Consider the following 19,253-nt stretch of genomic DNA (forward strand, 5'->3'; position numbering starts at 1 on the left):
TACTGCAACACAAATGTGGTATTAGAACTTACAGCCAACTGTACTGGGGCTCCCCACACCTGATAAAGAGACTGAAGGGCCCACAACAACTACAAGCAGCTGAGCATTACAACAGCTGGCCAGGAGCATAACTCAGCCTCCTGGGCGCCTATAGGGAGAGCTAATAGGCCACAATAGAAGGACACACGTAGCCCACATAGGGGCCACCCCTGGAACATTGAGAACTGAGGGAAGCACACTGGAAGCATCCTAAGGCATCACTTACATAAGGTCACCTATCCAAGAGCAGGAGACGAAGCTGACCTACCTAATACGTAGACACAAGCACAGGGAAAGAGGCAAAATGAGGAGGCAAAAGAATACATTCCAAGTAAGGGAACAGGACAAAACCCCAGAAAAGGAACTAAGTGAAACAGAAATGAGCAACCTACCTGACAGAGAGTTCAAACTAAGAGTGTTAAGGATGCTCACTGATCTGGGGAGAAGAATAGATGAACTCAGTGAGAATGTCAACAAAGAAATGGAAGATATAAAAAGAACCAATCAGAAATGAAGAATACAATACTGGAAATGAAAAATTCATTAGAGGGACTCAAAAGCAGAGTAGAGGATACAGAAGAACGGATCTGTGAGCTGGAAGAAAGACTAGAAGAAATTACCCAAGGTGAACAGGTAAAAGAGAAAAGAATTAAAAGAGTGAGGACAGTCTAAGGGACCTCTGGGACAACATCAAGCGCACTAACATCTGTGTTATAGGTGTCCCGGAAGGAGAAGAGCGAGACAAGGGGGCAGAGAATCTATTTCAAGAAATAATAGATGAAAACTTCCCTAACCTAAGGAAGGAAACAGACATCCAGGTACAGGAGGCACAGAGAGCCCCAAACAAGATAAACCCAAAGAGGCCCACACCAAGACACATCATCATCAAAATGTCCAGAATTAAAGATAAAGAGAGAATCCTAAAAGCCGCAAGAGAATGTCAAGTTACATACAAGGGAAACCCCATAAGGCTATCAGCTGACTTCTCAGCAGAAACCTTACAGGCTAGAAGAGAATGGCACGATATATTTAAAGTGCTAAAAGGAAAAAACTTACAGCCAAGAATACTCTACCCAGCAAGGATATCGTTCAAAATGGAAGGAGAGATCAAAATTTTCCCAGATAAGCAAAAATTAAAGGAGTTTGTCACCAAGAAACCAGTGTTACAAGAAATGTTAAAGGGACTGATTTAAGGGGAAAAGAGAAGACCACAAATAGGAAAAATTATCTATTTCCACGATTAGAACGTAATGGATACAAATGCACAAAAAAGAGGTTAGATATGATATCAAAAACATAAAAGGAGGGAGGAGGGTAATTAGGGAGTACAGCTTTCAGACAGAGGTCAAACTAAAGTGACCATCAATTCTGTATAGAAGAAGTAAGGAACAGAGAAGGACTACTTAAACATTGAGGAAAAAAAAAAAAGAAGTTAAAAAATGGCAGTAAGTACATACTTATCAATAGCTACTTTAAATGTCAATGGACTAAATGCCCCAATTAAAAGGCATAGGGTGGCTGACTGGATAAAAAAACAAGACCCATATATATGCTGCATACTAGAGACACACTTCAGACCTAAAGACACTCACAAACTGAAAGTGAAGGGATGGAAAAAGATACTCCACGCAAATGGCAATGAAAAGAAAGCTGGGGTAGCAGTACTCATATCAGACAAAATAGACTTTAAAACAAAAACTGTAAAAAGAGACAAAGAAGGGCATTACATAATGATCAAGGGAACAATCCAACAAGAGGATATAACACTTGTAAATATCTACGCACCCAATGTAGGTGCACCTAAATATATAAAGCAATTATTAACAGACATAAAAACAGAAATAGACAGTAACACAATAATAGTAGGGACTTTAACACTCCACTTACACCAACGGATAGATCATCCAAACAGAAGATCAATAAGGAAACATTGGCCTTAAACGACACCTTAGAACAGATGGACCTAGTAGATATATACAGAGCATTCCATCCAAAAACCGAAGAATACACGTTCTTTTCAAATGCACATGGAACATTCTCCAAGATTGATCACATATTAGGCCACAAAACAAGTCTCCATAAATTTAAGAAGATTGAAATAATACCAAGCATCTTTTCTGACCACAACGGTATGAAACTAGAAATCAACTATAGGAAGAAAATCAGAAAAGCCACAAATACATGGAGATTAAACAAAATGCTACTGAACAACGACTGGGTTAACGAAGAAATCAAAGAAGAAACCAAACACTCCCTGGAGACAAATGAACCTGAAACTCCGACATGCCAGAATTTATGGGCTCCAGCAAAAGCAGTTCTAAGAGGGAAGTTTATAGCGATACAGGCCTATCTCAACAAACAAGAAAAATCTCAAATAAACAATCTAAAAATGCACCTAAAGGAACTGGAAAAAGAAGAACAAACAAAGCCCAAAATCAGTAGAAGAAGGGAAATAATAAAAATCAGAGCAGAAATTAATGAAATAGAGACCAAAAAACAATAGAAAAATTAATAAAACCAAGAGCTGGTTCTTTGAAAAGATCAACAAAATAGACAAACCTTTAGCTAGACTCACCAAGAAAAAAAGAGAAGGCACAAATAAGTAAAATCAGAAATGAAAGAGGAGAGGTTACAACAGACACCTCAGAAATACAAAAGATTATAAGAGAATACTATGAAAAACTATATGCCAACCAATTCGACAATCTGGAAGAAATGGATAAATTCTTAGAATCATACAACCTTCCAAAACTGGATCAAGAAGAAGTGGAGAATTTGAATAGACCAATCACCAGTAAGGAGATCGAAACAGTAATCAAAAACCTCCCCAAAAATAAAAGTCAAGGACCACACGGCTTCCCTGGTGAATTCTACCAAACATTCAAAGAAGACTTAATACCTATCCTTCTCAAACTCTTCCAAAAATTGAGGAGGGGAAGCTCCTAACTCATTCTACGAAGCTGACATTACCCTGATACCAAAACCAGACAAGGACAACACAAAAAGAAAATTACAGGCCAATATCACTGATGAACATCGATGCGAAAATCCTCAACAAAATACTAGCAAATCGCATACAACAATACGTTAAAAAGATTATACACCATGATCAAGTGGGATTTATTCCAGGGATGCAGGGATGGTTTAACATTCGCAAATCAATCAACGTAATACACCACATTAATAAAATGAAGAACAAAAATCACATGATCATCTCAATAGATGCAGAGAAAGCATTTGACAAGATCCAGCATCCATTTATGATAAAAACTCTGAATAAAATGGGTATAGAAGGAAAGTACCTCAACATAATAAAGACCATATATGAGAAACCCACAGCTAATATTATCCTCAATGGTGAAAAACTGAAAGCTATCCCTCTAAGAACAGGAACTAGACAAGGATGCCCACTGTCACCACTCCTATTTAACATAGTATTGGAAGTCCTAGCCAGAGCAATCAGGCAAGAGAAAGAAATAAAAGGGATCCAAATTGGAAAGGAAGAAGTGAAACTGTCACTATTTGCAGATGACATGATTTTATATATAGAAAACCCTAAAGAATCCACCAGAAAAATTTAGAAGTAATAAACGAATATGGTAAAGTTGCAGGATACAAAATCAACATACAAAAATCAGTTGCATTTCTGTACACTAACAACGAAGTAGCAGAAAGAGAAATTAAGAATACCATCCCATTTACAATTGCAACAAAAAGAATAAAATACCTAGGAATAAACTTAACCAAAGAGGTGAAAGATCTGTACACCGAAAACTATAAAACATTTCTGAAAGAAATTGAAGAAGACACAAAGAAATGGAAAGATATTCCGTGCTCTTGGATTGGAAGAATTAACATAGTTAAGATGTCCATACTTCCTAAAGCCATCTATAGATTCAATGCAATCCCTATGAAAGTTCCAACAACAATTTTCACAGAAATAGAACAAAGAATTCTAAAATTTATATGGAACAACAAAAGACCCCGAATAGCTAAAGGAATCCTGAGAAAAAAGAACAAAGCTGGAGGTATCACACTCCCTGATTTCAAAATATACTACAAAGCTATAGTAACCAAAACAGCATGGTACTGGCACAAAAACAGACACACAGATCAGTGGAATAGAATCGAAAGCCCAGAAATAAACCCACACGTCTATGGACAGCTAATCTTTGACAAAGGAGCCAAGAACATACAATGGGGAAAAGAAAGTCTCTTCAACAAATGGTGTTGGGAAAACTGGATAGCCATATGCAAAAAAATGAAAGTAGATCCTTACCTTACACCATACACAAAAATTAACTCCAAATGGATTAAAGACTTGAATGTAAGACCTGAAACTGTGAAAGTTCTAGAAGAAAACATAGGCAGTACGCTCTTCGACATCGGTCTTAGCAACATCTTTTCAAACACCACGTCTGACCGGGCAAGAGAAACAATAGAAAAAATAAACAAATGGGACTACATCAAACTAAAAAGCTTCTGCACAGCAAAGGAAACCATCAACAAAACGAAAAGACAACCTAACAATTGGGAGAAGATATTTGCACACCATACATCTGATAAGGGCTTAATCTCCAAAATATATAAAGAACTCACGCATCTCAACAACAAAAAAACTACCAACCCAATTAAAAAATGGGCAAAAGACCTGAACAGACATTTCTCCAAAGAAGATATACAGATGGCCAACAGACACATGAAAAGATGTTCAAAATCACTAATTATCAGGGAAATGCAAATCAAAACTACAATGAGATATCACCTCACGCCCGTCAGAATGGCTATAATTAACAAGACAGGAAACAACATGTGTTGGAGAGGATGTGGAGAGAAGGGAACTCTCATACACTGCTGGTGGGAGTGCAAACTGTTGCAGCCACTATGGAAAACAGTATGGAGATTCCTCAAAAAATCAACGATAGAACTACCATATGATCCAGCTATTCCACTGTTGGGTATTTATCCAAAGAACTTGAAAACACCAATTTGCAAAGGTACATGCACCCCTGTGTTCATTGCAGCCTTATTCACGATAGCCAAGACTTGGAAGCAACCTAAGTGCCCATCAAGGGACGAATGGATAAAGAAGCTGTGGTATATATACACAATGGAATACTACTCAGCCATAAGAAACTGACGAAAATCCAGCCATTTGTGACAACATGGATGGACATTGAGCGTATAATGCAAAGTGAAATAAGTCAGAGGGAGAAGGTCAAATACCGTATGATTTCCTTCATTAAGTAGTAGATAGTGACAACAATGGACGGATACATAGGGACAGAGATTGGATTGGTGGTTGCCAGAGGGGAGGGGGGAGGGAGGAGGATGAAAGGGATAATTCGGTGCATGTGTGTGGTGATGGGTTGTAATTAGTATTTTGGTGGTGAACATGATGTGGTCCATGCAGAAATAGAAGTACAATGATCTACACCTGAAATTTTTACAATGTTATAAACCAATGTTACTGCAATAAACAAAAATTAAAAGAAAAAAAAAAAAAATCAAGTTATATCACTTAGAACCTCATGTGTTAGAGGTGTATACTTTATAGTGTTTTCACTGCCTGTCCCATATATGCAAATATTCAGATCAGGATTTTTATAGTTATAATATCATAGAGTTTCAGACCTGGAAAAGAGCTTAGAATTAATATTGTGTAGTCCAAGCTCCTAATTTTATAAATGAAAACTAAATCTTACAGAAGTAAAGAAATTAACCTCAAATCACAGAGCTACCTAACGTTAGAGCAAGATGTTGAGTCCATGCTTCTAGAGTCCCATTTTAATGTTAGCCTCCTCAGATTCTAGAATCTGAACAATACCCTGCACAGTGGAGAATCTCATGAATAATAATCATGAAGGATGGAAGGAATCAATTTTCTTGAATACAAATAGAAGTCCATTCTTGTAACTTACCATTTACATGGTTTTCAGAACAAGCATATTTTCCATGCATATGGAATGCATAGAAAATGTAGCCTGGGGGCCGGCCCTGTGGCTTAGCGGTTAAATGCGCGCGCTCCGATACTGGCAGCCCAGGTTTGGATCCCAGGCGTGCACCGACGCACCACTTGTCCGGCCATGCTGAGGCCGCAGCCCACATACAGCAACTAGAAGGATGTGCAACTATGACCTACAACTATCTACTGGGACTTTGGGGGAAAAAAGAGGAGGATTGGCAACAGATGTTAGCTCAGAGCAGGTCTTCCTCAGCAAAAAGAGGAGGATTAGCATGGATGTTAGCTAAGGGCTGATCTTCCTCACAAAAAAAAAGAAAACGTAGCCCAGATGAATGCTAAATGTTTTAAAAACAAAATAGGCCCAGAAAAGAAGCAAAATTAGATTAGTGAAGAAGTGAGTCTCAAAAACATAGTCCGAGACTCTTGAAGAATATCTCAAGTTTGTGGAGATTGCAGAATATTTGCAAGTTTCTAGATATCTGAGATCTTGGACTGACTAACTGAGGCCTATACATTGAAATGCATATCCTTGGCATTGCTATGATGCAGTTAGGTTGTGTTATTTTAATCCCAGCTGAACCTTCAATCGTCCCAAAACACAGCCCTAAAAGGAACTCCCTCATCATCCCAGCGATCATTGTGACCAAACTGTGCAGAATTGACCTTCCTAAGGCCTTTGCACAGTCCGTGGCACATGGGTGCTCAATAAAGAACGTTATTGAACAGGTGAATTATCTCTTCCCAGAATAGTGGAAAATTTGTAGTTTGATACACTGGGAAATGTGTAGTTTGAAGCTACATCTGCAGATACGGACTAGCTCTAACAGTTGTGTTAATAAATCAGCTTCCACATCTCTCGAGAAGTGAAAACATACTGGCCATAATTTTCTCACCCTCTGAACCCTTATCTTAAAAAGGAGATAGAAATCTTCTCTGTATTTGGAAGAAGAAAGCAATCTTTCGAAAAAAATTCAATGCCCTTATTTTTCTAAGTAACTTAGACTCATGCTAGTGATAGATTCTCCAAAGAGAGTGAGGGCAAAATCTTGACATCCAGTGTAGCTTCAACCTTCCCATGCCTCAGGGAGAAAGTCCTTTTCCTATTGTCTCTGAGCTAATAGAGCTCAGGTCCCCTCTGGCGCCGTAGTCCTGGGCCGTGGGTGGAGCCAGAGGGTGCAGCTCACAGTCCACACATTTTGGCACTAAATAAAGTGTTGAATCTGCAGGGATTTTGAGTCAAGCAATCTCCAAAAATGTTTCTAATATTAGGAGAGAAGGACATATACATAGACCACTATACTGTAAAGCAAAAATTACTGCTACAAGAGAAGTATAATCATCAAAGTACTATAAAGTACCCAAGGGATACTTTATTTAACCAATAGCATGAGGAAAGTTATATAATGAGGTGGCATTCAAATTGGACTTTGAACAATTTATTGAATTCTAACAAGAAAAAACATAGAGACTGCATTCTATGCTGCAGGAGTAGTAAAGGCGTGAACATTTGTCTTGCGTTTAGGAATGGAGACAAGACCAGAGGTTGGAATGCAAGTTGTAGGGAAGAAAAAGTGTTTTGGGTGGGCAGTGGCACTCCTGCCTCCAGATCCATTCCTCAGGCAGGCATCCAATTCCACTCTATAGCACAGAAAAGCCCGCCGCCTCAGACTGCTTTTTCCTGGCTCCCACCTCAATGGGCTTATGGCTGGGTTTGGCCAGTGGTAGATACTGGCTAGACATTGGAGGGCAGGGGTGTGGAGACCTATGCTATGTCTGCTCCTCTCGCACTCTTGGGCATGACCTCTGGCAGCAACAGCGTCTTCTTCCTGGCTCCACTCCCATGGGACACCTCCACCCTGCGCAGTTTCCCTTCTCTCTAGGAAGCCCCCACTATGGTTAGAGTTTCCTCCAAAGAGCTTTGGCTTCTTGGTTCGGGTAAGACCATCTCGTCACATTGTTCTCTTCACCCTAAGGGTGGTAGCAGCTTCCTGTTTTAGTTGAAGGAAATCAGAATTTGTCACCCCAAAATATGAGTCTTTGACATAGAAATTATTTTGAGCTAAAGGCAATTAAGAAGCAGTAAAATCTTCTCTACCTTCTCCTTTTCTGCCTAAAGGCAGAATACAAATTCTCCCTTTACTGGAGACAAACTCTCATCAGCCCAGAGAGCACCAGAGGAACCTGCAAACAAAGCTTACTCCACTAGTTCCCTCCCATATAGTTACCTTCCCACAGTTTGCCATCCTCGGAAGCTTAAAACTGCTTTCCTTTGTTCTGTCATTTCTCCACAAATGTATCGGTCTTTGTTGAAGATGCTGCATAAACTGGAGTTCTAAGCCACAGTTTTGAGTTACCAATTGTTGAGGTTTCTCCCACAGGATGTACATGTTAATAAACTGTTTTTCTCTTATTGATCTGTCTTTTTGTTGAAGAGTCCCAGCAGAAAACCTAAGATGGGTGCAAGTCAAGTTTTACCTCCTCTACATAGCTAACCCATGGCTTGCTTCTCTGTCCTTCTCAATTTTCCTGTCACTTACATAGCAAAATTTCCACATTAAATTACTCTGCTTAAAAGACCTGGAGTTGCTTCTGTTTTCTGCCGGGAGTCGGATGAATGCAGATGGCCATTAAGGTTAACAACAGGAGTAGTGGCTTCAGATCCACCTCTCTTCGCCTTTTCCTACTTTAGTCCTCTACATTTAAAAATAGTTGTTTTTGTTGTTGTTCTCAGTGGGTTTTTAATGAATCAGTTGACACCCTATCAGCCTTCATATGTTCTCTAACTGCTTTATTTAATCTCCCAAAACATTATTAAACATATATTATGTGCAGTAAGTGTGCTACTTGAACTCCCACCCACAAAAAACGGTGTGCCATGTACATGGCCATGTGGCTAAATAATTAACATACGGTGTGGTAGTGCTTGAACTGTATCTGTAAAGAGTCAGCAGAGTGCAAATGACAGAGACATCAGTTCCTGATTAGCAGGTGCTAGAGGGGTATAGGGAGAGGAATATTACAGAAGGAAGGTCAGGGAAAGATGAATAATGATAACAGGCATTTATTTAGTGCTTACTGTGTTTCCGACACTTTTCAAAAAGTGCTTTGCATATACTCTCTCATTTAATCCTCACAACGACTCTGAGGTAGGTACTATAATTATCCCCACTTACCAGATAAGAAAACAAGGCAAATAGAAATTAAGGAACTGCTCCAAAGTATTAACAAAGGCATGGAGACAGGAGAATGCATAAAATGGTCAGGAAGAGGAAATCAGTCAGCGGAGTTCTTGTTTTACTGTTTGAGATCAAATATGTCCAGATTAGGAAAACCATCCTAAGAAGTTTGACTCAATACTGTGTAGCTGAAAGGAATCCATTGTAAATCTCTGTGGAGGAAGCATTGGCTGGGAAGCAGGGCATATTATCATGGTTTTGTAGCAATTTATTATAGTAACTACTTTGCAAGCTCTTGGTTCATATAGGATAATCCTAAATCAAATATAAATTAAAATGGAGAGAACTTGGCACTTGAAGCATAATGTTTCTCCTGTTCCACAGGAGTGTAATTTTCCTGTACAAATTAACTCGTGTATAATTGGGTTCAAAACTTCGTTATCCAAAAGTAATGTAATTGGGGATCAAATTTATGAAAAGCGAGAGGCAAAAGTACCCATATTATGTGTTAATTGATCACCATAAGCCTTGAGTATCATACATTCAAATTTCTATTTTGCAGATTAACAAACACACTAAAATGGGACACATTAATGTTAGCTTAAAATGCAAACATGCATGAATAATAAGTCTGACGTAATCCCAGAAATAACAAAATGTAACGCAGAACACAGCATTTCCAAATACTATTACATATACAACCAGGAGTAAATTGTCTTTCATTTAAATATTTCATACATTTTACAAAATTACACCTTTTTAAAATTTTCTGTTGTGATAGATTTTTTAAGATTAGACCCCTTAGCAGTTTTTTCTTCAAGCTTCTGAATTTAACCTCCAGCATCTTCTCCATTTAGTAGAGCATTAGCCACTAGGGGGCAGACGTGACCAAGCCATCTAATACGTTTCTATTTGCTATTTAAATTTTGAATTTGAGATCAAGTATGCTCTTGAAACCAAAGGTATATTTTCTTTAAAACTTCATATCAAAAAGCAAAAAAAAAAAAAGAAAAACCTCTGATAATTCAATTTTCAGTCTTTTTCATTTTCATACGAGCTACAAAGCCCAAGTCTTATCTTTGTTTTCAACTACAATAAAATTAAATTTACAATCAAAAGACAGAGTAAGTTATCAGTTTGTTGTTATAAAGGATTGGCAATGTCCATTAGCACCTGAGTTTGTGTTTCTAAGTGCCTACACTGATAATCTAGTTAAGTATATTACCTAATTTAATTCCTTCAATGTATCTATGAATAAAGTGTTATTCTCATCAGTAAGATGGAGAAATTAGAGATTTTTAAAACATCACAAATTATGTGGCAGAATAGGGATTTAGACCCAGTTTTTTCTAAGTCCAAAGATTGTGTATGATATTACTTCTCATTTTTTTCTGTTTTAATTATAAAATATACAATACACGCAGAAAAGTACAGAAAATACAAACGTACAACCTAAAATTAAGTGTAAAGCAAATATCCATTTCTCCACCACCCTGTTCAAAACAAAAGACATTTTTAGCCCCTGCAGAAACACCAGCTGAGCCCCTCATTCTTTACAACTGCCTCGCCTTGAAAGATAACCATCATCTTCGTTTTTATGGTCACCACTCCCTTTCTTTTATTTAGAACTTTTGTGAAACTTCTATAAATCTATTCATAATATACAGTCATGTGTCAATGACAGGGATACGTTCTGAGAAATGCATCATTAAGTGACTTTGTCATGCAAACATCACAGAGTGCACTTACATAAACCTAGATGGGAGAGCCTACTACACACCTAGGCTATATAGGACTAATCTTACGGGACCACCGTCATATATGTGGTCCATTGCTGACTGAAACATCGCTATGTGGTGCATGTATAGATTCATTCATGTCTTTCTCTTTTTGATCAGTACTGAAGTGGGTCATCAAGGGTAGGTGATTTTTCAGTAAAAAACTAAATCAGAGTTCTTGGGTCAGTCTTGTAGTTTGGCTTCAGTGCCATTCTCTTCACAGAGAAAACAAAAATTCCAGGATCTTCTCTCTGAGTTGGCGATTACTTGGCACTATATGAGAGTGTTGCTCTGAGACACTATCTCAGGAAAAGAGTGATGCATCCTTTCTCAGCATCATTACACATTTTATGTGCTCCCCTCCCATCTGCCGTAACTCCTTCTTTGCTTTCCATTTGTTACTTATTTATCACCAGATTTTGTTTTTTGGATGTGTCTCCATATTGCTTACCTCAAGAGCAGATAGCTGGAATAACTCTGCCGAGGCTTCCACTTCTGTCCATTCCCAGGAAGAAGGAAAGGCAAGTAGTGATGGAAACACCCTAATTCTAGGAGACAGGACAGCACTTACAGTCAGTCCTAGTTTAGACACATGAAATGAGTGACTGTCAAGTCCATTGTTTTCTTACCAGTATGTAAGTCAAATTCAGAGGAATTGAAATAGTTTCCTAAGTATGAACGCCTCCCTCTGCTGTCTATTGTAGTTCTAAACCTTATACAATTGGATCTCGCAAGATAAAAAATAATTTCTATTGGAAAGAGAGTTGTGTGATCGCATCATTGCTCTTCTCTTTATCCCTAAAAGCTTATATCGAAAACCTCCCCAATGGTTTTCCTACTTTATATTGACCTAATCAGGCCAGCCAGTCCTTTACATCCTTATCATCACCAGTTTTTATCAACAGATATTTTAATTGCCCGTTTCAGTTCTTAATCAAACTGCTACTATGTGAATGATACAGAATTTTGTAAGTCCATATGATGTTATATCTCTTATCTCATTTTTATAGATAGGCAACAGTGAAATGTATACTTTCATTTGATGAAATTTAACCTAGGAGACTAAGTTTACTCACATTTTCTTGTTTCCAAATCTCTAAAAGTGTCCTCAGCCATTGCTACACCCAAAGGAGGGCAAAGTCAAAGTCTAATATCTGTTTATTCTAGTCAGGACCCAGTTATAAAGGTCCTACATTGTCTACCTGCCATTTCTTGCCCTTCAGGAATCTTACCCAAAGTCATCTTTTGGAAATTCTTTTCCTATTAGCATTCTGGATACTGTATTACTGCATTAGCAGTTTCCATAAAAGAGATGTCATGGTTCCACTCAATGTTTTTAGCTTGAGTAACAATATCCCTATTTATTTCATGTACCCAAGTAGATACATCCAAGGAGTGGACCAGTGCATAAGCTTTTGTATTCTAACCCTCTATGAGCTAGCAGCCAAGTTTTACCTGGTGGTCTTTGACATGGCCCGTTTCAATTCTTCCACAGAATTCCCATACATTTCCATAATTTAAGTCTCCTCACAGTGGTATTCTTAATTATTCGATCATGTATATTATCCCATCTGCACTTAAAGCAGTCACTGACCACAGCATGTCTGTAAATATACAAGCATTCACCCAGATGAGAATCCAAATTTTCTTGCACTGTCAGATATACTGCCTTCAATTCTGCCCATTGTGTGGACTGAAACTTGCCTTCTTCAACCAAGATTTTGCCCTTGGCAAGATGAAACAGATTAGACTTCCAACAAGCATCATATCCCTCAATTAGGGGACTTCCATCTAAACCAGGAAGCTTGGGTTACTTTAGTAGGATGAGGATCATATGTTCAGACTTTTCAACAATAGAAACTAACAGTTCTTGTGATGGTTCTATCATCTGTCCTAAAGGCAGGGTTGCAACCTGCTCATGGATACAATGCACTTTCTCAGAGCCACCTCCAGTTACCATTTCATTTCCATGTTATCCATCATTGGAGCTGATCCATCATTATTGGAATATCTCTTTGACATTATATTACAATACATATTTTGGGTCTCAGACTTAAATTGCTGTCCTTCAATAATGGAAGCTATCTCCACCAAAGCCCACTTGCGGGATGACAATGGTCTCTTGGAGTGACCATATCTAGCTGTTGCCATCAGGTAACATGCAAGTTCAAATATCTGAGTAGCCACCAAGCGGGAATGGTTATAGACTTCTGCAGAGAATTTACCCTGCATGTGTCTACGTAGTAGATAGTTTCAAAATAATTTGTGTATCAGCATTACATGGCCTTGATTTTGCTACTTGAGCTACCATTCTTGCTTTGTAAATCTCTCAAAGCCTCTTTTGTTCCAGATCCCATTCAAATTCAAATTTCTTTCTGGTCACTTGATATTTTAAAGGCTAATAATATCTCAGGTGCAACATACATACCCTCTAAAATCCAAATAGCCCTACAAGCCATTGAGCCCCTGTCTAATTAGTAGGGCCTGGCAAAGATACTGTATGTATATACAAAGATAGTACATATATTCTGCACTGTCTCTGGAAGGTCTCCTGTGATCCCAGCCCCAGTGTTTCCCTTAAAATTAAATTGAATGAGTTATCATAGTTCTCATTTCTTCCCTGACTTTCTTTTCTGATAGAGAAACTGTCATGACAGCATCGTTGTAATGAATCAACTTACTTTTGATAATGATCAAGTATAAATCCTGATCATTAGGTTATAACAGTATACCAGAGAATATAAGTACCTTTGAGAGAATGTATACTGTTATTCCCATGAGAAAGTAAACTAAGCCTGGCATTCTTTTGATATGGAATGGAAAACAAAGTATAAGAAAGAAATTATACAACTTGTTACCTTGTATTTATAATAGATAGACACATACATACATTATTGGTCCCAATTCTTCACTCCTTTCTGCAATCACACGTGCCATGACGTCATTGTGGGGGGGTGGAATTTTTCAGCACTTTGATTTTGGTTTACCCATATGACTTGCAGTGGCCAATGGCAGGTGGGCAGAAGTGATGACGCGTTACTCATAAGCCTAGGTTTTAAGGGACCTTGCATAGTTCCCCTTGCCTTCTTGCAATTCCCCCACACAACAAGAAGAACTCCTGGCAGATGGCTACTGTCTCTTCAATCTGAGACTCAGAAAGCACTCATGTGGAGTGGAACAGCCCCGCCAAACCACCCCAACAGCCATAGCCTAAAGCAGAGCCCCTCAGCTGAGCCCCCCCCTGGAATAACCCACCTGCAGCCAGTCCTCAGACACATATGATAATAGATGATTCTTGTTTAAGCCATTAAATTTTAGAGTAGTTTCTTAGGCAGCAAGAGTTAACCAAATATAAGGTAATAACAGGTCAAATCTCTCACTTAAAATATCTAATTGAGTAATTAATTTGAACTTGTGGATTTAAGTTGAAATCTTGCTAAATTTGTGTCATATATTGGGAAATTTAGAATAACTTAAGGTTTTCTATGAGTTAGAAGTCAAGATGCTAGATCTTTAATAGTCATTTAGTACTCAGGAAGGTTTAGTTTAACAATTGAACCACTAAAATAGGAAATTAAATATATTAAATTTCTCGATGGAGTTTAAAAATTTAAAAAGGTTTAATTCATTAAATTTTAAATTTTTTATTGAAGTATAATTGACATACAATATCCTGTTAGTTTCATGTATACATCATAGTGATTCAATATTAATATACATTATGAAATGATCACCATAATAAGTCTAGTTCTCATCTGTCACCATGCAAAGTTATTATATTATTATTGACTATATTCCCTATGCTGTACATTACATCCTCCTGATTTATTTATTTCATAACTGGACGTTTGTACCTCTTAATCTCATTCACCTATTTCACCCACACCCCCAACCCCTCCCCCATCTGGTAACCACTAGTTTGTTTCCTGTATCTATGAATCTGTTTCTGTTTTGTGTTGTGTGTTCACTTGTTTTGTTTTTTAGATTCCACATATAAGTGAAATCATATGGTATTTTTCTTTCTCTCTCTGACTTATTTCACCTATCACAATACCTTCTAGGTCCGTCCATGTTGCTGCAAATGGCAAGATTTCATTCTTTTTTATGGCTGAGCAATATTTCATTGTATATATATTCTGCATCTTCTTTATCCATTCATCTATCAATGGACACTTAGGTTGCCTCCATATCTTGGCTATTATAAATAGTGCTGCAATGAACATAGGGGTACATATATGTCTTTGAATTAATGTTTTCATTTTCTTTGGATAAATACCCTGAAGTGGAATTGCAGGATTGTATGGTAGTTGTATTACTAATTTTTTGAGGAACGACCATACTGTTCTCCATAGTGGCTACACCAATTTACATTCCCAACAACAATGTATGAGGATTCCCTTTTATCTACATCTTTGCCAACATTTGTTATTTTTTCTCTTTTTGATAATAGCCAGTCTGACAGATGTGGAGTGATATCTCATTACGGTTTTGATTTCCATTTCCCTGATGATTAGTGATGTTGACCATTCTTTTATATGTCTGTTGGCCATCTGTATGCCTTCTTTGGAAAAATGTCTATTCCAGTCCTCTGCCCATTTTTTTAATTGGGTTGTGTTTTTTTAATATTAAGTTGTGTCAGTTCTTTATATATTTTGGATATTAACCCCTTATAGAATGTATGATTTGCAAATATCTTCTCCCATTCAGCAGGTTGCCTTTTTGTTTTGTTGATGGTTTCCTTGTTATGCAAAAGCTTTTTAGTTTGATATAATCCCATTTGTTTATATTTGCTTTTGTTGCCCTTGCCTGAGGAGACTGGTCCAAAAAAATACTGCTAAAACTGATGTCAAAGAGCTGACTGCCTAGGCTTTCTTCTAGGAGTTTTATGATTTCAGGTCTTACATTCAAGTCTTTAATCCATTTTGTACTTATTTTTGTATATAGTGTAAGACAGTGGTCCAGTTTTTCTTTTGCATGTAGCTGTCCAGTTTTCCTAACACCACTTATCAAAGAGATTGTCTTTTCCCCACTGTATATTCTTACCTCTTTTGTCATAGATTAATTGACTGTATATGCATGGGTTTATATCTGGGCTTTCTATTCCATTCCATTGATCTATGCATCTGTTCTCATGCCAGTACTGTACTGTTTTGATTACTATAGCTTTGTAGTATAGTTTGAAATCAGAGCGTGTGATACCTCCAGATTTGTTCTTCATTCTCAAGATTGCTTTGGCTATCTGGGGTCTTTTGTGGTCCCATACAAATTTTAGGATTCTTTATTCTAGTTCTGTGAAAACTGCCATTGGTATTTTGATGGGGATTGGTTTGAATCTGTAGATTGCTTTAGGTAGTAAGAACATTTTAACAATTAATTCTTCCAAGTCATGAGCATGATATATCTTTCCATTTATTTGTGTTGTCTTCAATTTCATTCATCAATGTCTTACAGTTTTCAAAGTACAGATCTTTCATCTCCTTGGTTAAATTTATTTTTAGATATTTTATTCTTTTGATGCAATTATAAATGGGATTATTTTCTTAATTTCTTTTTCTGATTGCTCATTATTAATCTATAGAAATGTAACCAATTCCTTTATATTAATTTTGTATCTTGCAACTTTACTGAATTCAGTTATTAATTCTAATACCTTTTTGATGGAATCTTTAGGGTTTTCCATATACAATATCATGTCATCTGCAAATAGTGACAGTTTTACTTCTTCCTTTCCAGTTTGGATGCTATTTTATTTCTTTTTCTTGCCTAATTGCTGTGGCTAGGACTTCCAATACTATGTTGAATAAGAGTGATAAAAGTCAGCTTTCCTGTTTTGTTCCTGATCTTAGAGGAAAAGCTTTCAGCTTTTCATTGTTGAGTATGGTGTTAGCTGTGAGTTTGTTATATAGGGACTGTATTATGTTAAGGTACATTCCTTCTATACCCACTTTATTGGGAGTTTTCATCGTAAATGAATGTTGAATTTTGTCAAATGCTTTTTCTGCATCTATTGAGATGATCATATGATTTTTATACCTCATTTTGTTAATGTAGTGTATCACATTGCTTTATTTGCAGATGTTGAACCATCCTTGCATCCCTGGAATAAATCCTATTTGATTGTGGTGTATGGTTCTTTAAATGTATTGTTGAATTTCATTGGCTAATATTTTTTTTGAGAATTTTTGCATCTGCGTTCATCATGGATATTGACCTGTAATTTTCCTTCTTGTGATACCTCTGACTTTGGTATCAGGGTAATGCTGGCCTTGTAGAATGAGTTTGGAAGCATTCCTTATTCTTCAATTTTTTGGAATAATTTGAGGAGAGGTATTAAATCTTCTTTAAATGTTTGGTAGAATTCACTTGTGAAGCCATCTTGTCCTGTACTTTTGTTTTGGGGGGTGGTTTTAATTACTGATTCAATTTCATTACTCTTAATCAGTCTATTCAGATTTTCTATTTCTTCATGATTCAGTCTTGGATGGTTGTGTATTTCTAGGAATTTATCCTTTCTATTTATTTCTGTGTATCTACTGTAGAGTTTGGTTTGTGGTTACCATGAGGTTCATATATATTGATCTATGTATAGCAGTCTTTTTAAGTTGATAGTGACTTAAGTTCAAATGCATTCTAAAAGCACTACATTTTTACTCCCCCCACACACATTTTTGAAATCATATTTTACATCGTTTTATTTTGTGTATCCCTTGACTACTTATGGTAGTTAGAGTTGATTTTTCTACTTTTGTCTTTTAACCTTCATACTAGCTTTTTAGGTGGCTAATACACTATCTTTACCGTATATTTGCCTTTGCCAGTGAGATTTTTTCTTTCATATATTTTCTTATTTCTAATTATGGCCTTTTCTTTTCTGCTTAAAGATAACCCTTTAACATTTCTTGTACGGCCAGTTTAGTGCTGATGGACTCCTTTAGTTTTTGCTTCTCTGGGAAACTCTTTATCTCTCCTTCAATTCTGAATGATAATCTTGCCAGGTAGAGTATTCTTGGTTGTAAGCTTTTTCCTTTCAGCATTTTAAATATATGCTGCCTCTCCCTTCTGATCTGCAGAATTTCTGCTGAAAAATCTGCTGATAGTCTTATGGAGTTTCCCTTGTATGTGACTAGTTGCTTTTTTCTTGCTGCCCTTAAGATTTTCTCTTTAACTTTTACCATTCTAGTTATAATGTGTCTTCATGTGGATATCTTTGGGCTCATCTTGTTTGGGACTTTCTGTGCTTCCTGATGTCTGTTTCCTTCCCCAGGTTAGGGAAGTTTTCAGTCATCATTTCTTCAAATAAGTTTTCTGCCCCTTTCTCTCTCTCTTCTCCTTCTGGGACCTTTATAATGTGAATGGTAGCATGCTTGATGTTGTCCCAGAGGTCTCTTAAACTAGCCTCATTTTTAAATTTTTTTTTCTTTTTGATGTTCTGATTGGGTGATTTCCATTATTCTGTCTTCCAGATCACTGATTCGATCTTCTGTGTCATCTAACCTGCTGTTGATTCCCTCTAGTGCATTTTCATTTCAGTTATTGTATTCTTCAGCTCTGATCAATTCTTTCTTATATTTTCTAACTCTTTGTTGAAGTTCTCACTGTGTTCATCTATTTTTCTCCTGAGTTAGGTGAGCATCTTTATGACCATTACTTCCAACTCTTTATGAGGTAAATTACTTATCTCTGTTTCATTAGGGTTTTTTCTGGAGTTTTATCTTGTTCTTTCATTTGGAACATATTCCTCTGTCTCTTCATTTTGTTTGTCTTTCTGTGTTTGTTTTGATGACTTAGATGAAACAAGTACCTCTCCCAGTTTTGAAGGAGTGGCTTTCTTTAGGAGCATCCCATGTGTAGACTGCATGTGCTGGGTGGCTTTGGCAGGCCAGCTTGTGTTGACATGGGCACATATGGGTGGTCCTGTAGTGCACCCTGCCACAGCCACCCCAATGGGGTGGCTGGAGCTGGAGCTGGTGCAGGCTTGGAGATCCCAGGGCACACTGCACCAGGGCCACCTTGAGGGGATGGCTAGAGTTGGTGTGGGCTGGAGGCCCAGGGTGCACTGCAGTGGCCTTGGCAGGCCAGCTAGAGCACCTGGACCATGCTCCCACCCACACTATCAAGGTGGAAGGGGAACACAAAAATTTGTGTTTGCTAGTGCCTCCAACCCTGGAGAGAGTTCCAGCAGTTCCTTGCTCATTTGGCAAACGCTCTAATGTCAGTAAATGGATTTCCTTCATGAATAGCCTAGGTGTCTTTTTGTTGTTGTTGTTGGTGTGCCCCTGGGTGGGCAAGACTGCA

This window comes from Ceratotherium simum, chromosome 2, assembly GCF_057802395.1.
Source record: "Ceratotherium simum simum isolate JZ-2026a chromosome 2, ASM5780239v1, whole genome shotgun sequence".
In the NCBI taxonomy this organism is placed as follows: domain Eukaryota; kingdom Metazoa; phylum Chordata; class Mammalia; order Perissodactyla; family Rhinocerotidae; genus Ceratotherium; species Ceratotherium simum.